Source organism: Lepidochelys kempii, chromosome 2, assembly GCF_965140285.1.
Source record: "Lepidochelys kempii isolate rLepKem1 chromosome 2, rLepKem1.hap1, whole genome shotgun sequence".
In the NCBI taxonomy this organism is placed as follows: Eukaryota; Metazoa; Chordata; order Testudines; family Cheloniidae; genus Lepidochelys; species Lepidochelys kempii.
The window spans coordinates 158,842,575-158,864,809 of record NC_136381.1 but is presented as its reverse complement, the minus strand read 5'-3'; the positions used below and the strand labels follow the sequence as shown (position 1 = coordinate 158,864,809).

Sequence of the window (22,235 nt, the reverse complement as noted above, 5' to 3'; positions counted from 1 at the left end):
CCCTGGACAAACTTATATTTTGGCACCCCTTGCCCCTGATGCCTCCCTGGGCTCCCCCACCCTCCCTCAGCTCCCCATCCATCCCCCCACCCAGGCTCATGCTGCTTCCCCATTCATCCCCCACCATCACCTCTGGGCAATGTTTCATGAACACATGAAAAGAGAAACCTAATATGTTATCAATAAATACAGGAAAACAGTCACCTAAATAGAAAAGGCACGCTAACTAAAAACATCCCCAAGAATGCATGACTGCAGTGCTGATGTACAGAGGCAATTTCACAGATTCATTAAACAGCAAATGCAAGTGATCAGATACTTTTAAGAGAATGAAGGGGGAAAAGAAGAATTTTTAATGAAAACCCGCACCAACAAAATCAAAACCCCTTCCTGTACCAAGGTTAATAGACTTATGCATTCAGCTACACAGTGCAGGGTCCCAGATTAAAGATGGAAAACATCTGAGTATTTCTGCTGTCGGGGGGCCATAAATACATGTAAATTCATGTAAATTCATGTAAATACATGAATATGCTACAAATAAACATTGATAGAGAAAACTAAATATTTTTTGAAAAATAAGGGTCATATAATCCTTTCAAGAAATGAATTTGACAGATTAAACAGCAGCAATCTATGTTACGATTATTTCTTTGGTACTCCAACATGAACAAAAAATAAGCACTTTCTACATTTTAAAAGCCGTATATTTCTCCACAAGTACTGCATCTCATTTAAAGTGGTGTTTTTTAGTTGCACTGCAGAGAGTAAATCTAAACAGAAACTCAAAAACAACAAATTCTAAGCATTAGAATTACCATAATTACCCTATATTTCCTGTTCTGTCCTGCTTAAGAATCATAATGTTGCTTTTTTTTTTGTAACTAACCGGAGCCATTATTATGACACTCCGGGGTACATTTTTGGCATTATTTACCAAACTTTTTTTTATTAAAAGGTATTCATGGACCTTCAGCCTCTAATTCATTATTATTTTGCTAATGGTGCTTTATCTGAGCTTGTGGTCTAATCAGCATCACTACTACAAAGCAACAACACTTAGACGGATGATTCTTTATTAATCATAATAAATTACTTAACTGGATATACAGCAGCTCATGCAGAAGGGAAAGCCATTGGTTGAGTAACCATAGGCCATGGTAGACTAGCATAAAGGTCATTATCTGTATTTCAATACAATATTTATCGTTAATAAAAATAATTGATAGCATTTATATCGATGGACAACTTTTTAAAAAAATAATTCATGCCGTGACAACCATAATGGGGTAAAATAGCCATAGTAAAGATGGTTAAATGTTAACAGAGAAGACATACAGCATTAAGGAATGATCGCTAAGCCAAACACACAAAGCTGTGCAAGCAGAAAATAATTACATTTATCCTCAATTACAAGTGCAATAATATTCCTTAAGATTTCCAGCCCTTTCAACAGGGCTCACCAACAGGGGGCAGACCCTGCTTCCACTGAAGATACTGGAAAATCTACAGTTGTCTTGAATGGGAGATGGAGTAGGCTCATCCAGTGCATCACTAATCCGCGCTATGCTAACAAGTCTGTCTAACACAGAGGCAGCCACAGCAATGAGGCACTTGATTTGGATCCACATTGGTATATAAGAGCAGGGCCGGATTAACCTTTTGTGGGCCCCCATAGGGAACGATTGTAAAAGACGGAGGGTAGGGGGGAAATGGTACCCGGAGCGAGGCAGGAGTAGGGGGCAAGCACAGCAGGAGCGGACGGGATCTTCCCGGGGCAGCACAGAGCCAGTACCTACCTATCTCTGCTGGAGTTCGGTCCTTGGGAGCCAGTTTGTTTTTTTTTCCCCTCTCTCGCTCTCCCCCACTCCTGGCAGGCAGACTGATTGCAGTTACTCCTGTAACTGGACTTTTAGCATCTGGTCACCAGTGCCTTAAGGGCGAATGGCTGGGGGTGGGTGGGGGAGAGGCAGTGAGGAGCGAGTGGTGGGTGGAGGGGGAGCGGGAAGAGGCAGAGCACATGCTGGTGGCCCCCCTCACTTTTAAGGAGCTTCTGGTGCATCTGTCTGGCAACCATAATGGGCCCAGCGCAATGGCACCATTGTAAACCCAGTAGCATATAAGAGAGGGAGCTCCTGGCAGGTTATCCTCCATGGGAACTCCTTGACTTTCCTAGAGCCCCCACTTTCACCTTTGGTTCCAAGTAATCTTATGCTGATCCTCACAGCTCTTGCAAAGTTCAAATCTCCTATTAAATAACTATGCTTTGCCTTAGACTAGAGCTCTAAAGAGTCTTGCACTTTCATAAGGTTATAAATAGAGGATTCTATTACTTGTCATACTTCAGCTATTTAAATAATTTAGGTATAGCAGTTGGAACTATCCCCTTTACAGTGACTGAAGATGGACTGCATCTGAGGTGGTTGTTGGCCACTTCAATCCATAGACTAGGAAAGAGGGGAACTGCCAACTTGGTGTAAGGGGACTGTTGTCCCCTTACTAACATTCAGTGGGGGTGTTTTAGTTGCTAGCTCCCAGTACTAAAAAGGGAGAAGGGTCGATGGAAAACCAGGACCCTGAGATTGACAGCCCTCAGGAACAATGGGGAGAGGCCAATGCTCCAGGTCAGCCTGAATGACAGGGTAGGCAGGCTAACCAGAGAGTCAGGAGGCCAGAGAGGTCCCGTCCTCCGTGTGAGCTGGATTTGCCTGGGTCAGACAGAGTGGGGCCAAGCTAAGGAGAAAGCAGGGGCCCAAGCTAAGCTGGGGAGCAGAGCTGAGCCAGATCCAGAGGGACCAGAAAAGCAGGCCAGAGAGAGCAGACCCTGTGCTGGGAGCAGAGCTGCAGCCCCAAAGCCAGAGGCACAGCCCAGAGAGAGCAGACTTGCCCTGGGAGGAGAGCTGCAGCAGCCAGAGCCAGAGGGGCCAGAAAAGCAGCCCATGAAGCAGGTCAGTGCTGGGAGCAGAGTCACAGAAGCAGCATGCAGAGCAGACCTGTCCTGGGAGCAGAGCTGCAGCAACCAGAGCCAGAGGGGCCAAAGAAGCAGCCCAGGGAGCTGGAGGCAGAGCAGCAGCACAGAGACCGAGTGGTGCAGCTGGGGCTGGAGTAGTCTGGAGCTGGGTGCGGTGAGCATCTGGGGAGGGCGAGGGGGACGCTGGGCAGCAGGCCCAGCAAAGGGAGACGCCTCAGCCAAGAGGCTCTGCAGGCCAGGTTTGGTTCATAACCCTGATGGGGGGGGCGCGACACTGGGAAGAAGGGTCCTACCACTTAGAGCCTGAGAGCGTGTGGACGCCACCAGAGCAAGTGTCCAACCCACAGCTTCCCTGCAGCACAGCCAGGGCCGGAGAAGAAGGCCTGGGACTTACAAGGAACAGACTGTGAACTGCCCTGGCATTCCAGAGACACTGTTTGTGATGTTCCCTGCCACGGAGCGGGGTGATGTGTTTCCTTTAACCTTTCCCATTATTCCTTATTCTTTTTAAAATTAATTCTTGATTAAATAACTTGCATTTGCTTTAACTTGGATGTAATGGTCAGTGGGTCAGAGAAGTGCCCAGTGCAGAGAGAGTACCCCAGAGTGGGGACACCCTAGCCCCTGTCCCAGGTGACCACAGCAGGGTTGGGGGTCGAGCCCCCCAGGAATCCTGGGCCCAGCCTTGTTGGGTTATGAGGACTCTGCCAGACAGGAGAGTGGAAGGGGAGACTTCAAGGGCAGGAAGTCCACTGGGTAAAGGAAGTGGGAGCGAGGACTCAGATCCTTTCGCTAGCCCACTTCACCGGGGTAGTGCAGAAGCCAGGAAAGTTCCCCAGAAGAGCGGGACTATTCCCCCGCTTACATTTGGGTTCCAGAACAGGAACAAAACACACTGCTAGGTTACAGGGCTTTAAACTTGCATTAATGCTCAAGATATGAACATGAAATAAGACATAATGAGGATTACATCATGCTCAAGACCATGAGTAAATACTACTCTGTTTCATTATATTATTGGAGAAAAATAAGAGACAGACGTGTCTGTAAGAAGTTGCAGAGTTTATCAAAAAAGTTAGACTTTTTTCAGGAACCAGAGAAAGTTAGAAGTCTGTCCTCCAAAACTGTAAAGGTTTATCTATATAATAATCAGTACCCTAATGCCTTTTTCCTCTAATCCATCTGTGCTTTCATTTTCTTTAGAACATTTCCAGTGTCTTCTAGAATAGCAATAATACAAGTGTAGCCACCAAGACAGGAGTTTTCACTCAAGTATGGTACAATACATAGATCAAATCCAACATGCACACCCATTGTTTTCTAAATGCCCCTTTTCTCTCTCTGAGAATCAATCTAAAAATCAGGGAGAAAGAAAGGAAGACTTCTAAAAACTGTAATAGCTGAGTGTAGATGGGCTGCTTATTCATATTAATTTAACCAGTTCGAGTGATGGGCAATTTTAGCTCCAATTTACTACACAGCCTCACCTGCAAGGCTCTACATCACCCTTTTAAAAACGTGTGAAATGCAAGGCCAGTTTTAAGTTTGGTAACTGACCCACATCACAGCCAGTATCCCCACAACCAAGCATTCTTCCAGCTACCAAACCTTCTAGTACATGAAAGGAGAGCTGTGTGTTCCCAGGCTGTTCAGCTCCTGCTTCAAGGATGAGAAGTAAAGCACTCTGATTAAAGCGTAGTATATAAGAGCACAGAGCACAAGGAAAGTACTGATCGCTAGGGAGCCTAGTTTTCCAAAAACAAAAATTTGTGTTTTTCTGTGATTAAAATGAAACGGTGAACTTTAGTTTCCCTAGCCAATTGATACCTATATATTGTGAACACACTGTTTTATTGATGTACAGTAGAACCCCATTCATCCAAGCCTCCATTATCCAGCTCTCCATATTAACCGAACCACCAGCTGACCAGGGCTGACAGCAGCAGGGCTCAGACAGCCAGCCCTAGGCAACTGAGGCTTGGCTGACAGCACTGTGCGGGGCTGACTACCCAAATGCCCCTTCCTCCATATTAAAATAAGGGATCGAAAGTTCTTTGCCAATTCTCCTGATTACTCCAATTTTTTATTATCCAATCTGGTCCCGGTCCCAATTAGATCGGATAAATGGGGTTCCACTGTAAACTTAAAGTGCATTCAAAAATCAACCACAAGGGGGGGACGTTGCACACATTGAATAAGTGACACTGGTACTTTCAGTAAAGTGTTTTTATTTTTTCACAAAACGTAAAAACTAAAGATTCTCTGTAAAAATGAAAATTCTGCATTTTTCCTTGGGAAACTGATTTCTAGATCCTGGCTGATCATAGAAATCAAACTGCCTCACAACTCTCCCTCCACGGTTTCTGGTTTTCAATTTAAATTTATTCTGCAATCAGGATGTAGAAATAGAATTTTCCTTCACACAGTTGTTTCTAGAGGAGAGGAAGCAAATGGATGATTTTGAATAAAAGATACAACTGAGCTGGCTAAGTGCACACTTCCAAAATACAGTCACTCTCAGCACTAGTTTGTGAGAAGGACTCAGAGCATCCTCTGCTTCAGGGAATGACATTAGCCTAGAATCTTTTATAAAAACTACATAACAGTGGTGCAGATAGCAAAAAGCTTATCCCGGTGGAAGGTCAAACTTCAGTCCCAGGTCCTCAAACTGGAATTTCTCAGCTGTCGTCCTTTGGCATAGACTGGTAGACAGGGTGCCAGATTGGGATTCTGAAGACCTAGTTTCTATTCTGGGCTCTGATCTGATGTGTGACCTTAAACAAGTCACTTCACTTGTCTGTGCCTGTTTCCCCTCCCACATTTTGTTTTGTCTCTTTCGACTGTAAGCTCTTTAGGACAGGTACCGTCTCTTATCGTGCACGTGTATTGCACTTATCACAATGGGAGCCCCTCTACCTCACTCATTTGGCTGGTTTCTAAGCAGCATTGTAATGATAATAACATCTTGTCCACCTACTGGCACAAAGCTACTTTATAACATAAATTATTAACAGGATCCAACATGTCTTCAAGCCTCTTATTAAAGCATGTTTGCTTACTTCTAAATACTATTGTCTGCCACCAGGTGTTATTTGTGCTGATAAAATGCATACTGTAGCACTTGGCTTTCAAGTGTCCAGTTAATCTGCTGCCACAATTTTTAAGGATTTGATCCAATGATCAGGTCTGATTTGACCTGCTATCAAGTAAAATGTAAGAAATGTGCTGCATATTAGTGCTGTACGAACAATACTACTACTCTGAAAACAGAATAAGCTCCAAGTGCTCCGCTAACAAAATAAGTAACATGCTGCAATCTGCTGACTGTCAAGCCACGAGTGGAAAGACCACAATAGGATTTTAAATGCAAATTAGGAGGAAACTGCCAGTAGTTCAAGCAATTAGTTTACAAACATCCAAAGATGGCAAGTCAGGTAGGAAAACTGCAAGACATTATACTATATGAGAGACACCTGCATAGCCCAGGGACTCTTCCATTCTCCCAAGCAGTTGAGGTTAGGATTGTCATTTAGGTGACATCTTGGGTCACAAGAGAAAGAGTGTACAGATAATAGTTTAAAAAAAATCTACCTAACTAATATTTTGATTTGCATTATTTATTTGGTTATATAATCATACTGTGTATATTTTAAGTAAATCTTTAGCAGATACTGTATTGGCCAAGCTTGTGTTTGTTTCTGAACCTCATGACCTCATGTTTGTTTCTATACTCCCATTTCACTAATGGGATATAAACATAGAAAAATATTAATTTCCTTTCAACATGACATAAGAGAATTACTATAAAATTAAAAATAAGATATTCTAAAATTAAATAGCAGTACTGTATTTCTTGTCCATAGAGCATTACCATGCAAACACACTAAATTATATTGTATCCTAAAAAATAAACGTGACATAAAAGAGTTGGCTTGAAAGGTGCTGCCTCCTCACTTCTTGTTAAAGCAGGGCTCTGCTGCTCAGGCTAATTGTGCATGATCACACTCAGAACAAGAGCACTGCCCTTCAGGGACACCTCTCATTCAGTATTTGAGATAACATCTGTTTTTCCAGAAACATGCTACAATATAAACCCAAACATACCCATAACTATAAGACCATAAGAAAGTCTGCTATCTTAACAGAACAATAAGAGTTTAGCTTTTTTTGTTTTTTTAAGATAGAAAGATAACAGCCAGCTAGATGGACTTAAATGCAAGAAAGTTAAGTAATGAAAGTCTATCTTTAACCTACATCTTTCCTCTGTGTGTGTCACTACTACCCTCTGGGTTTCTGCAGGGCACTGCTGCATGCACTGTCCACAGGGCAGAAGAAAGCAACAGCTACTAAAACACTTCCTTCTTCCCACCTGTAGCAGGCACAGCACATAGCCTGGGGAGATTTGATACAGCTGTTTCCTCTACAACAGCCTGTGGAAGAATTAAAGGAAGGAAGTATCAAATTAGGTAAGGGACAAGCAGCAGCATGTGTGTGCCCATCTAAATGAGAGAGAGAGAGAGAAAGATTTTGGAGAAGAGGAAGAAAACAATGTGTGATGGGGAGGAGGGGGAAAGAATAGGAAGTAGAATACAAAGAATGAGGAAGATAAAAGAGAAGGAATGATAGAGATGGACGGCCAGAGGCTCTGGGGAAACCAGAGATCTCCCTGTTCTTGTGGTCTATCCTGGCGTCCCATTTGGTTTAACAAAAAGGGCTCCTACCCTGCATTTTCTCTCCTGGTTGTGGCAGGTCTCATGGTGATACCAAAATTACTTCCGTTTTATTTGGATGGCACTCAGCCAGCAAATCCTCATTCAGGCCCCTAGCTCCAACAATCACTGGATCTGGCGCTCTGCAGGGTCAGATGAAATGGAGGGGGACGGATGTTGTCAGCGTACTGCAAACTCTGCAGCTCATGCCTCCTTACTTAGCCTTCCTAGTTGTCCCACATACACATTGAACGAGATGGAGCCTAGAGAACTCCCCACGAGAGAAATACTGGGGCAATGAAGAGCAGCTCCATCTATTCATGGTAGGGTTCCCAGGCAAGTTAAAAACACCCATGATCAGGAGTACTGAAGTTAGCTGCTTGCTCCAACAGCATCAGCATGTACACCTTATATTTATGTATTGCCTGAAGGAGATAACCTATTAAAGCAATCAATGCAGGCTCTGTTCCATGCTCCTGGGTATATACCCAGATTGAGAAGGGACAAGAAAAACTGACGTATCTGGGTACTCTGAGAATTGCCTAGCCATGCCCTTCTCAATAATCTTGGTCCAAAATGGAAGATTCAATACTGGGTTATAGTTGGCCAGGTTGTCAGCATCCGAAGCTTGACAATTGTTTTGAACAGGAGCTACGCAACAGCTTCCTTTGCAGCTATCACCAGCAGAACTACTCTTGCTGCCAAATCCTCTTTTGTTTTGACCCCCTACAGCAGCACACCTCTTCCTCCCACTTCATCTGGAAACTGGCAGTGAGAAGTTTCACCACCAGAGAAGAAAAGGGAAGAGAGGGAAAGAAGAAATAGGCATCTCTCTGTTAGGAGAGAGATGCATAACCATTATGGAAGAGAGGAGATGGAATGAAGTCAGGGAGATAGGGTGGGGGTGAGGGGTGGAAAAGAAAATGAGAGATCAGGTAAGGGAGTTTTGCAGGGAGACCGGGCAGAATATCAAGGGAAGGGGAAAAACAAGGCCAGAAGAGGGCCAAAAAGAAAGACAGGGGCTTAGCAACAGTGGAATGGAGGCTAGAGGGGAAGAAATATTCCTAATGAGTTGCTATCCTTACAAAATGCCTGAAAGGTCCTTCTTTCCTATCAGCCTCTGCTTAGTAGATGTATGATAAATTTGAAGCTCTACCTCCCCTCCCCCACCCCCGCCCCGCATTCCATATATATGGGGGTGGCAGGGGAAAAAAAAGACAAAGCTCCTTCTCCCTTCCTGTATACATTATACTTGTGTATACTGGAAGGAAGACTGAGCTTTCTGTCTCTTCCTACCCCTCCTCCAGTATTCAGAGATCTGATCGTGTCACTCTGTTGCTTGGTGTATCTTCATTTGATGGAGGAGATTGTACAACTCTCTGCCCCTTCCTCTTCCGCCCTTTGTTTCAATCTCTCCCTGTCTTTTGCTCAGACATACACCCCCACTGCAGCCAGTTGATGCTGTTCCTTCAATAGGCCTGAGGGGGTCACTGCACCCACCCCTAAAGTTATTAACCAAAGCTATTTTTCCTTGATGCTGGTAAGTAGGAAAGAGTGTATTATTTTTTCTATGTTTAAATCCTTAGGAGGCACTCAGATTTCCCCCATGGAATAAGTGTGCTGCCTTCACAATATTCCAAGCCCCTGCAGGCCTGGACAGTGAAGGACCAAGCTTGACTATGAATTCTGTTTCAAATCTAATAAATAGCAGGCCAATCCTTGTTCTCTCGGTGAGTCTTTGCTCTTTCTACCCCCTATTTCACGTTTCTCTGCTCCTTTCATCCTCTTCCTTCCCATCCTGTGTCCCTTCTTTTGCAGTCATACTTGATGTTCCTGCAGCACAGTACTTCCTTAGTGGGGCCTGCAAAAGCAACACAGGAGTGAAACTGACACAGACATTTCACTCTTCTGCTTCTGGAGCCATGAACTGAAAAAGCAGCTGAACCGGTTTGATCCTTTGCTGCTAGAGGTGCTGTGGGGTGAGTGAAGATTATGCAGAATACAATCACAGGCCATTTTTAAAACCCCAGATTCAGCCAAGACTTTAGGTATACCCTCCTTCAGAAAACATAATGAATAAAGTTAAGAAAGACCAATTGACTGAAGCCTCAAACATCCACTCGTGACTGTTTCATGATAACATGCATGTTGTAATATTCATGAGAAATTTTGTGGTCAGATTTTCAAGAGCATGAAGTATTGGCCTAACTCTGCTCCCATTAAGCCAATGGTAAATCTGTCATGCTGATACCTTTGTGGTACCTATCAATAGCAGGGATTATCTTCTCCAGCAGCAGCTGGCAAAAATTTAAAAAAATTACATTTTTAATTAAAACAAATCCTGTGAAAAAGTCAATGGAACTGCTCAGGTGAGTGCAGTTGCATGCTTCAATGTTTGTAGGATCAAGCCTGTATAATAGTTCAGTCTTTTTGTTATTTGAGTTGTGGTAGCATGTACAACATACTAGACATTTTCCAAACACAGGGAAAGATACAGTCTTAAATGAAGAAACAGATTAATGGTGGGAATAAGGGATAAAATATACAAGCAAAGTGTTCAAGGAGATGACTGACACATTAGTTCTAGTTATTTCTATGTATTTTGATTTTTATAGTTGCCCTTTCTATTCCATTTCTAACTTTTGCCTGATTTCTATTTTTAATTTCATTTTATAAATTGCCCTTGCCTGTTTTACAAGTTATTTTTACAAAAGTATTATTAAAGGAAAAACTCAATGACAGATTTTAAAAGTACAAATAGACTAGATATCAAGGCTCGAGAAAAATCCCAGAAATGTCCCGTGTTGATTATTGATTAGAGAGAAAGGATGGGCCAGTGGTTAGAGCACTACCCTATAGCAAAAAGAAAAGGAGGACTTGTGGCACCTTAGAGACTAACAAATTTATTTGAGCATGAGCTTTCATGAGCTACAAATACAGACTAACACGGCTGCTACTCTGTACCCTATAGCAGTGGCTCTCAACCTTTCCAAACTACTGTACCCCTTTTAGGAGTTTGATTTGTCTTGCATACCCCAAGTTTCACCTCACTTAAAAACTACTTGCTTATAAAATCAGACATAAACATACAAAAAAAAGTGTCACAGCACACTAAAACTGGAAAATTGCTTACTTTCTCATTTTTACCATATAATATAAATATTGTACTTTCTTTTCAGTGTATAGTGATATAGAGTAGTATAAACAAGTCATTGTCTGAATGAAATTTTAGTTTGTACTGACTTTGCTAGTGCTTTTTATGTAGCCTGGTGTAAAACTAGGTAAATATCTAGATGAGTTTCTATGCCCCCAGAAGACCTCTGCGTATCCCCAGGGGTACACATACCCCTAGTTGAGAACCACTACCCTATAGAACTTGGGAGACCTGGGTCCAAGTCCCAACTCCATCACAGACTTGCTACGTTACCTTGGGCAACTCACTTGGCCTACATTAAAGACTGTGTGGTGCTCAGATACTACAGTATTTGGGGCCATACAAGTACCTTAGATAAAATATGATTATGAGTATACTGTCAAGAAGATGCTATATGCTTTACAGACAAGTATGAAAACAGGGTCCCTGCCCTGAAGACAACAGTTCTGCAAATACTTAGTCATGTGAACAATCCACTGAAAAATTAATGAGAAAGTCTCTTGTTCATACTTGAAAATGATCAGACCCAAAATAGCCCATTCACAAATGAAAGCTAAGAGATAAAATGCAGTGAAAAATACACAATGTGAATGAATGATGAGATTTTTTGCGCTTCTTAGTTTCATGGTTTTTTTAATTGGATTTTACATCGGTCATCTATTTTCTTAATAGTTCACGAGGGCTAGAGTTTATTGGCCTTTTGGAAGAAGTGAAGTTTTCAAGAGGATGCAGAGTAACAACATAGTTCATAACCCAACTTGCAAAAGAATTTCATAAAATAGTCCTAATGATCCCTTAGAATGTTTGTATTTAGTTCCAAAGTAAGAGTTTAAAATACCTGAGTTAGTTATCTCCCCACTTTTACTTAAAGCATCAGCTTCATGGGAGCAGAGACCTATTACAGGGGGAGGGAAGGCTATCAGTATGTGGGCGATCCTGTTAATTAATAATGAGGAAGACTTTCAGCCTAGACTTCCCCCACTTGCTGCTCCCTTGATTGAACCCAGTTACTAAAACATTTCTTGAGTCAGTTGACCTGATGCTAGGGCTAAGACATATACACTACTATTATTGCTGGCTGTCACAGGGTCCACTCACCGGGAGTGGTGCCTCCTGCTGGCCATCCTGGGGATTAGCTCTGCCAGCTTGCACTCTTCCTCCTGTGTTGTCTTCTCCTGTCTTGTCTCACTCTGCTGCCCCGCTCAGTCCCAGATTTGCAGCTTCCTCTCCGTGGCTTGGTCCTCAGGCCAGGTCACTAAAGTCCTCCTCCTGTCCCTGGGAATTCACAGTCTTTCCAGACCTGCTGTCTGGCTAGCACCTCCAAAGCCCTGTGCCACTCCCCAGCAGCAGATAGGGGAACCCAGCTCACCCTCTACACTGGGTTCCAGACCGAGGACCCTCTAAAAAGCAGCCACACTCCCTGTACTGTCCTGCCTCTTGCTGCTCTTTCCTTAGGCTTCTTCCTACATATCTGACTTTCCCCCCTCTCTGAGTTTGCCAGCCTCCTCTGGGGAAGGAGGAGCCACCTCCCTGGCTTTATACCTGCCCTGCCTGTTCCTGCACAGATGAGCCTCCCCTTAATTAGCAGCCTAAACCTCCCCTGCTTGCAGCCTAATTAGCTGATTGGGCCCACCTGATTTAATTCAGCTTTTGCTGGCCTAGTGTGGGAAGTCCACCCAATCACACTGAGCCACATAAGAACCATTTAATATCCTTGCAGCTCCTCAGGGGCAGCAGAGAGGAAAAAAGGCCATTTTACTCAATCTTATTGATTTACACAAGATTTTAAATTCTCCACTGTAAAAATCAGCCTTTCAGGCATTTACAATTGCTGAAAGTGTAGTTCCTCAGAACTACCACCCCAAGACCACTTTGTAGGAACAACTCCCCCAGTTCTGGAAATACAGTGGATAAAATCATCAGTATTACTTTATTTGGCTGCAGAAAATATCTATCTTTCACAACTAAAGGTTGGGCAGATAAGACTATCTGTACCCAATGAGCATTTTTAGAAACTATCTCAAGTGCCAAGACAACAACTCATAGGCATGGGAACCAAGGCCATTTCACTGTTCCTAAATTATATCATCCAGACTGGCACAAAGGAAACAATAGCTGTCCCAAACTTGCACAGATCCCCAATCACTGAGCTTGCAGAGAAGACACAGCATCCTTAAAATATATAAAGTGAGGAGAGTGACAGAAGTAAAAATGTGTGAGAGCCAGTAACAACAACTGTTATAGTGCTGTCTAAAAGGAGAGACAGGGCTAAATTCTGCCCTGGAATGGAACCACTCAGTTCCCAGCCAAGTCAAAGGGGGCTGTCTCCTTGCATATCAGAAAAGAATTTGGCCCTCATCTGTAACAGACATAGGAGGAGCATGTGGAGATTGGGTGGGCCACAGCGTTCGGAGTGGGCTGGTTAAGGAAGATGCACATCATTCCTCCTCTGTGGAGGATCTGAATAAAAAATTAATATAGCCTGTGGCTCTGTTACCTCTTCTACTGAGTCCCTCAATGGTCTTTGGAACAGATGCAGATAGGGAGAGTTCCCAGTAGCATGGCTTCAACTGAGCCATGCTGTCAGGGAGTCTGGAGAAGAGGAATGGAGGGTTACATACTGGATGCCCCTGACCAACCACAAATCCTTGGGGATCTACCAGGCTTGTGGTGGTATCTGTCCTTGACAGGACAAATAAGGGGCATCCTCACAGATTTCCTCTACCAGACCCCCATCCTTTGGAGAAGCACTGACTTTACCAGTGACAGCACTCACGCTGGTACAGCTACCCCTACAGCACAGACTAATGCGATTTTCACACACACCTCCCCATGCTTGCAGGAAGGGCCGGATTTCCAATTAGGCACAGTAGGCCCATGCCTAGGGGTGCCGGCATTCTAGGGGCACCGACTAAAGCAGAGCAGGGAGCAGTGTTCTTTACAGTGTTTGTGATGTCATTGACTGCCATAGAAAAAGAGAACTATGAGTGCAAGTCCTGGAAGGTGAATAAAAGAGGAATTACAGAGAGTCTGATCCTGAAGGAGAGGAGGAATGATGTGCATCTTCCTTAACCAGCCCACTCCGAACACTGTGGCCCACCCATTTGTGAAAACACATATGCACATGTGTAACTATACTTGTGACTAAAGCTGCTCATGTGTGTAAGTGTTGCAGTACTAGACCCTAACCCCTATTAGGCTGCAACTTACTGAAAAGTTACGATTATTTTTAAGCTAGTATTTTATATTTTATTAAGTATTCATTGCAAAGTAGTATTTTAATAATACCTAGCTCTTATGTTGTGCTTTTCACCCAGAAAGCTCCAAGTGATTTATAAAGGGAGTTAAGCTTCCCTATTCCTAGTTTACATATAGGGAAACTGAGGCATGGAGCAATGACGGGACTTGCCGAAGGTGACTCACCAGGACAGTGGCACAGCTGGGAGAGAACTCAAATCTCCTGTGTCCCAGTCTCATGCCCTAGCCACTGGATCACAGCGATTCCCCTTCTTTCTTTACCTCTATGTTTATTCCTGTATGTGTTCACATAAATAATTATTTTTAAGAAGACAATGCAGCTTAAATGCCTTTCAGTTTATCTTTCCAAACAGTATAAAAAAGGTGTGTACTGTAGTTCAGTATCTCTGTGTACTACACCTTCCTTACTCTATGTTCTGTATAAATAAAGACATAATTCATATCTGCATTGTTATATTGCAGCAGTTCTCAAAATGTACTAAACTCTATACAAACAGATAGAAACAGTGCCTAGCCACAGAGCTAATGCATATTAATGCATGATTAGGTTGCCACCAATCCCTCACTTACTGAAGTTATATTAATAATATAACAAGAAAGGGCTCTGACACATCCAGCTTCACAGAAGTAGCAGCCCTTCAATTCAGTCAAGAAACCCCCTCATCTCTACGGGACAGCAGAGGTTTCCATAAAGGTGACAGGACACAGCAAAATCTTAAATAGGGAACAGGAAATTCATGAGCTCCCACCTCACAATTTCCTTGTAATTGTCCCATCAGGGAGGCAGAAATTAGCCTGATGACCCATCCCACTCAAAAATGTCCAGGGCTTTGGTCCGCTATACCCCCATCCACATATATCTGAGGAGATCCACGGAGACCAGGGCCATGCTGGCCTTATGACACACTGCTCACAATCTCTCCCTCAGAGGAGCCATTTCCTGTACAATGGCTTGAACCGTGAAAGGTATAGTGACGGGTATTTCCCCCCTCATCTCCACTCTTCTATGAACTGAGACCAATCCACCCGCGAAGGCGTTTAGGTGGGAAGGGGGCGCAGCTGAGACACAATTTTCCCTTTCAGTGCCCTCCAGGGAAGACACAGTGAATCTGGGCCCCTTCTGAACTGGAGAATACAATCCAGTCTAACCAATTAAGTCAGAAACAACACAGGGGTGATTTCTTTTAAGTAGTACAATTAACATTCAGTTTTTCCTGACTCAATTTCATGGTTTTAAACAGATTTAAGCTAAATTCCTCATGATGTGCTTTCTAAAACTGCTCTAAAAGTCAATTATTTACTGTGATTTATGAAGAATCGGATGTGTAAACAGTGACTGCACTTACACTCCCCACTTCTTATGTACATAATTAGCAAACTTAGCTACACTTCTGGATCAGTTAAGTCACATCAAATGTTATGTTCACACACATCAAGATTCCATATAATAAGTGTTATCCTTTAATAAGGATAGAAGATTTATTTAATCTATTCTCATTCTATTTAATAGAAGATTTACACCAGAAACACAGTAGACTGGCTAAAAGCAAAATATATGGAGCAGAAACAAATTTGCATCACATAAAATCCTGATACCACTGACCCAAAGAACAGGTCAAATGAACCTCGGCAGCTTTACATCTCAGACAAGGAAAAAATTAATCTTGCTTTAGGCTACTTGCTATGCCTACTTGGATCCTTGCTTATCAAAGCACTTTAAAAGTATGGAGACCAAGCATCAGCAAAAATTGAGAGCTATTTTGAAAAATAGATTCAATACTTTAAGTTTGGACCAACAAAAGTACTTTATTTCTGAAGATACTTGAAATAATTAAAACACGCTTTTTAAAAAACTTTAGCGGGTGAAGCTCAAATCCAGCAAATTAGAAATGGTGGACAACTTGAATAGTAATTCATGCAGCATCTAAGTAAACTTTTAAAGAAATATAATGAGTTAATACATAACTCTCACTTTTACCCTAAAAGAAAAGGAGTACTTGTGGCACCTTAGAGACTAACCAATTTATTTGAGCATGAGCTTTAAACATCTGATGAAGTGAGCTGTAGCTCACGAAAGCTCATGCTCAAATAAATTGGTTAGTCTCTAAGGTGCCACAAGTACTCCTTTTCTTTTTGCGAATACAGACTAACACGGCTGTTCCTCTGAAACTTTTACCCTAGAATTCCTAGTCTGGTCTCTCATTCCATGGCCAGATGAGTCATGGAATGCATGCTCTCCAATTCCTTCTTCAGAGCCTTTGCCTTTCTTCTTCACCTTTTCTCACCCCTGGCTACTCCAAAGCCTAAAAGTACATTCAGAGTCTTGTCTCAAGCAATCGGATTTGTACTCATTTCTCCCTCAATGACTGCACAGTATGAGAATGTTGCAGGGGCAGCACACCCAGCCTCTGGAGGAAGGAAATATTTTGCAAAGTAGTGGTCCCTGTAGTCAATAAAGACGCAGGGTTTGGGGATCTGGAAGAGACTATTGTCCAGCTGTCCCCCACCAGAAGCACACTGAACACAAGGACTCAAGGAATGGTGAAAGTGAGAAAGTAAAGAAATCTTTGGGACGCCGTAATGAAAATGGAGAATCATTGGTGCGGGTGTAAAACAGCCTAGAATCCAACCCTCTAGAACAGGGGTGGGCAAACTTTTTGGCCCAAGGGCTACATCTGGGTGGGGAAATTTCTTGCAGGGCCATGAAAGTAGGGCTGGGGCAGGGTGTTGGGGTGTGAGAGGGAGTGCGGGGTGTGGGAGGGGGTGTGGTGTGCAGGAAGGGGCTCAGGGCAAGGGGTTGGGGCAGAGGAGGGGTGTATGAGGGGGCTCAGGGAAGGGGGTTGGGGTGCAGGAGGGGGTGCACAGTGCAGGGGGGGCTCAGGGCAGGGGATTGGGGTGCAGCAGAGGGCTCAGGGCAGGGGACTGCGGTGCAGGAGGGGTACAGGGTGCAGCAGGGGGCTCAGGGCAGGGGGTTGGGGTGCAGGACTGGGGCAGGGTGTGGCAGGGGTTTGGGGTGCAGGCAGGGGGCTCGGGGCAGGGAGTTGGGGGGTGGAGTTTGGCCTCTGGCTCCCTGTCTGCCCTGGCCCTGCGCTGCTCCAGGAAGCGGCCAGCACCATGTCCCTGTGGCCCCTAGGGGAGATGGGGCACAGGGCTCCGCGCGCTGCCCTTGCCTGTGGATACCTCCTCTGAAGCTCCCATTGGCTGCAGTTCCCCATTCCCGGCCAATGGGAGCTTCGGGGGAGGTACCCACAGGCCAGGGCAGTGCACGGAGTTCTCTGCCTCCCCTCCCCCAGGGGCTGCCGTGGTGCCAGACGCTTCCGGGAGCGGCGCGGGGCCTGCAGTGCCACGGGGGTGGCAACCCTTCGGGCTGGATCCAAAGCCCTGAGGGGCCGGATCCGGCCCACGGGCCGTAGTATGCCCACCCCGCTCCAGAATGTGTAACTGGTACTTTACCAAGATCACTACATCAATAGAGTTAATTTTTGACAGACAATTCGTTCAAGTAAAACATTTTCAGCCACTTAGCCATCCAAACACTACTCATACTTAACATAAGAACGGCCATACTGGGTCAGACCAAAGATCCATCTAGCCCAGTACCCTGTCTTCCAACAGTGGCCGATGCCAGGTGCCTCAGAAGGAATTAACAGAACAGGTAATTGTCAAGTGATCCTTTCTCTGTTGCTCATTCCCAGCTTCTGAGAAACAGAGGCTAGGGACACCATGCCTGCCCATCCTGGCTAATAGCCATTGCTGGATCTATCCTCCATGAACTTATCTAGTTCTTTTTTGAATCCTGTTATAGTCTTGGCCTTCACAACATCCTCTGGCAAAGAGTTCAACAGGTTGACTCTGCATTGTGTGAAGATATACTTCCTTTTGTTTGTTCTAATCCAGCTGCCTACTAACTTCATTTGGTGACCCCTGGTTCTTGTGTTATGAGAAGGAGTAAAAAACACTTCTTATTTACTTTCTCCACACCAGTCATGATTTTATAGACCTCAATCATATCCCCCCTTAGTCATCTCTTTTCCAAGCTGAATAGTCCCAGTCTGATTCATCTCTCCTCATACGGAAGCCATTCCATAGCCCTAATAATTTTTGTTGCCCTTTTCTGAACCTTTCCCAGATATCTTTTTTGAGATGGGGTGACCACATCTGCACGCTGTATTCAAGATGTGGACATACCATGGATTTATATAGAGGCAATATGATATTTTCTGTGTTACTACCTATCCCTTTCTTAATGATTCCCAGCATTCTGTTTGCTTTTTTGACTGCCACTGCACACTGAGATCTGATTCCAAGATCTCTCTCGAGTGGTAACAGCAAATTTAGACCCCATCATTTTATATGTATAGTTGGGATTATGTTTTCTAATATGCATTACTTTGCATTTATCAACATTGAATTTCATCTGCCATTTTGTTGTCCAGTCACCCAGTTTTAAGAGATCCTTTTGTAGCTCTTCACAGTCTGCTTGGGACTTAACTATCTTGAGTTGTTTTGAATCATCTGCAAATTTTGCCACCTCACTGTTTACCCCTTTTTCCAGATCATTTATGAATATGTTGAATAGGACTGGTCCCAGTACAGACCCCTGGGGACACCACTATTTACCTCTCTCCATTCTGAAAACTGACCATTTATTCCTACCCTTTGTTTCCTATCCCTTAGCCAGTTACCAATCCATGAGCAAACCTTTCCTCTTATCCCATGACAGCTTACTTTGCTTAAGAGCCTTTGGTGAGGGACCTTGCCAAAGGCTTTCTGAAAATTTAATTACACTATGTCCACTGGATCCCCCTTGTACACATGCTTGTTGATCCCCTCAAAGAATTCTAGTATATTGATTTCTAGAGGCAGGATTTCCCTCTACAAACACCCTTAGAATTCTATGCTGATTGCAAGTACCTTTATAACACAGAGAGAGAAAAATATAAACAAAGATATCTCCCCCACCACATTGCAGTGAAATCAGTAAGAGAGTATAGACTTAGACTATCAAGCCTATCACTTATTAAGGCATACATATTTGGGACTGTCTTTGGAGAACAAGATGCGATATGCAGCGATCAGACGATCATAGTCAGGAGTTGGATGCAGGCCAGCTGAGACTCTGGCCTGTATATGAAGAATAAAGAGGCAAGATGATGTTGTTAGCTAATAAAAATGAGTATATAGGCCAGTGGAGAATTAGTAGCCTATACTGTACAATGTGCTTAATGAAAGATGGGTGGGTAGGAGAGGGTTGCTAGCGTATAGGCCAGGGGTGGGCAAACTTTTTGGCCCGAGGGCCACATCTGGGTATAGAAATATTATGGCAGGCCATGAATGCTCACAAGATTAAGGTTGGGGTGCAGGAGGAGGTGAGGGCCTTGGCTGGGGGTGTGGGTTCCAGGGTGGGGCCAGAAATGAGGAGTTCAAGGGGCAGGAGGGAGCTCCGGGATGGGGCAGGAGGAGAAGAATGGAGTGGGGGGGGGCAGAAGGGAGGAGGGCTCTGGCTGGGGGTGTGGGCTCCAGGGTGGAGCCAAAAATGAGAAGTTCAGGGTGCAGGAGGAGGCTCTGGGCTAAGGCAGGGTAGAGTGCGGGGGGGCGGGGTGAGGGCTCAAGCTAGGGGTGCAGACTCTGGGGTTGGACTGGAGATGAGGGGTTTGGGGTACAGGAGGGTGCTCCAGGCTGGGACCCAGGTTCGGAGGGCAGGAGGGGGATCAGGGCTGGGGCAGGGGGTTGGGGCATGGGAGGGTGCCTCAGGGGTATAGGCTCTGGCTGGCACTTACCTCAAGCAGCTCCCGGAAGCAGCGGCATGTCCCCCCTTCCCATTGGTTCCCGGCCAATGGGAGCTGCGGTGACGGCGCTTGGGGCAGAGGCAGCATGCTTAACCCCCTGGCTCCCCCTATGCATACATGCCATTGGGAGGACATGCCGTGCGAAGTGGCCCCAACCCTGCTCCCCAGCTGGAGCACCGGAGTGGGGCAAGCCCCAGACCCTGCTCCCCATGGGAGCTTGAGGGCCGGATTAAAACCGCTGGTGGGCCGAATCCGGCCTGCAGGCCATAGTTTGCCCACCCCTGCTATAGGCGGATGTGAGTAAGTTATACAGAGGCTGAGTGAAGATTCCTTTCTGGAATGGGTAATAAGAGAATGTACATTTATATAAGAAATTGCATGTATTCCAAGTGTATTTGAATATTTAATCTAGCTTCCCTTAAGGATTTAGCTGTTTATTTTTTTTAATTAAAATTTCTTGGTATAGAGAGAAAATTTTATTTTAATGCATTTTTTCTCCTATTAATAATGTGAGAAAGATAATTGGAGACTTTTTCAAGCAGAGACACACCTGGCTCCTAATTCACTTGTAAACAGGTTTATTTCGTTAATCAAGACACAACATCATGCAATTATTATCCCCCTAAATATTTTAGACAAAGCTGCAGTTGTTGGAACGTCAAGTGAGTCATGATTTACAAGTTTAAGAGTCAGAATGTTTACTCTTACCTTTCCAAATGATTTCATCATGGGATAATCATTTTGTACCAATGCATCCTTTTCCATTTTGGAAGTCAAAATAATACATGCAAATCTTCCATAGCACATAAAAATATGCGCTCTCTCTCTCTCTCACCTCTGGAGATGCAACCCCCATTAAATATAATGTACCCGTTGTATTATGACTTATTAAAACAAACCATCGCTTGCTTGTATCAGTCAACATGTTAAGAAAAATTTTCCAATTCTTTTCTGTGGCTTCAAACAAAACACTGAGAGTTTAAATCTTTAAAATGTTACCAGTGAAAAACCCTGGGTTTTAAGCCAATACTAAGTCAGCCATTTCTGTTCCCTCTAGAAACACAGAAGGAAGCTTGAGGTTTAATCAGGTGGAAAAAGAATGCAGTACTGTAATTGTTTGGGGAATAAAACAAAAAACTTCTGCTTGAAGCTTCTTTGATGTGGTTATAAAGAAAAGATTTTCTCCAGAGACTCTTATAAACATTGACTCTAGTGGTCACACTAAGTTGAGGAAAAAGCCTCGGAAACAGAACCTGCCCATGGAACAGTGAACCCTAGGCGCCGAAGTCATGAGGAAGATAACTTGAAAAGCCCCCAGTCCTCCAGTCCCGCTGCACGGGAGAGCCGGGGAATGGCGAGGAGTCCCACCAGCCCGCCCCCCTGTAGCTTTGTGCAGCGACAGGTGGATTTCCCTGCGAGGGGGGCTTTCACCCGCGTTTGGATTCTGGGGGGCAGGCTCGTCCCCCCAGGCTAGACCACAGCCCCCCTCCCCGCGCCAGGCGGCTCGGCTACACTTTCGCCCCCGGAGAAAGGCGGCTCCCACCCACCGGAGCTATTCATCCCTCCTCCTCCTCCTCCTCCCCCCGCTCCAGCAGCATCCGCAGCGGCGCCCCGCGTTGCGCCCCGGCCCCGGCTGCAAGCGCACCCAGAGGCGCCACAGACATGCCGCTGCTCGGGGGAGGGCCGGCGCGCCAATCCCGCCCGCTCCCCGCCTTCGGAGCGCGGGGCCAGCTCCCGCGGCGCGGCGGCACCTCGGGGCAGAGGCGAGCGCGCTGGGAGCGGCGCGGGGCAGCGCGCCTGTGCCCGAGCCCGGGGCGAAGCAGCGGCTCTTGCCCCGGGGAGCGGGCGGCTGGCCCCGCCTCGTACCTGCGCTCTGCCCCCAGCTCCTGCCGGGCAGGTGGAAGCGGCCGGCCCGGGCACGGGGCTGTAGCGTCGCTGCAGCTGCTCCGGGGCGCGGGGCCGAGCGACTGGCGGAGGGAATGAATGGGAGGGGGGCGGAGACAGCCGGGGGGCGGGGGAGCCTCCCTCGGCACAGACCCCCGCCCCCGCTGGCTGCTTGGAGACCGGAGCGCTGGGTTCCCCCCGCCCGCGCCTAGCTCAGCGCCTCCCCGGGCCAGCGGAGGGAGCACCCAGCAAAGGCGTTTACAGCCCGGTGGGGGCCGGTCTCTCTCCCCAGGGCTGGGGGGTGGCCCCTGCGTTGCGGCTGAGTGGGGTTGAGCCTTGGTTGGCTTTTATTTGATTGCAGAATGTCTGAACGCTAATGACAACAACACTTCAAACTTTCACACTTTTTGCTGGGGCAGATTCCAAGAGGTAACTAGGGGGCTAAGTTCTGGGTATTCTTGGAGGTTTCA

At 45.4% G+C, this 22,235-nt stretch overlaps 1 protein-coding gene across 1 annotated transcript in view; it reads right to left on the bottom strand.

Annotated features, from left to right (window-relative positions):
* Positions 1-21,801, bottom strand: part of PLEKHG4B (pleckstrin homology and RhoGEF domain containing G4B) — a 200,406-nt gene extending 178,605 nt beyond the window's left edge. Inside the window, exon 1 of the mRNA XM_073332598.1 lies at positions 21,748-21,801. The gene's annotated coding sequence lies outside the window, so the exon portion shown is untranslated. The remainder of the gene's footprint in view (positions 1-21,747) is intronic.
* Positions 21,802-22,235: the final 434 nt, after the last annotated feature.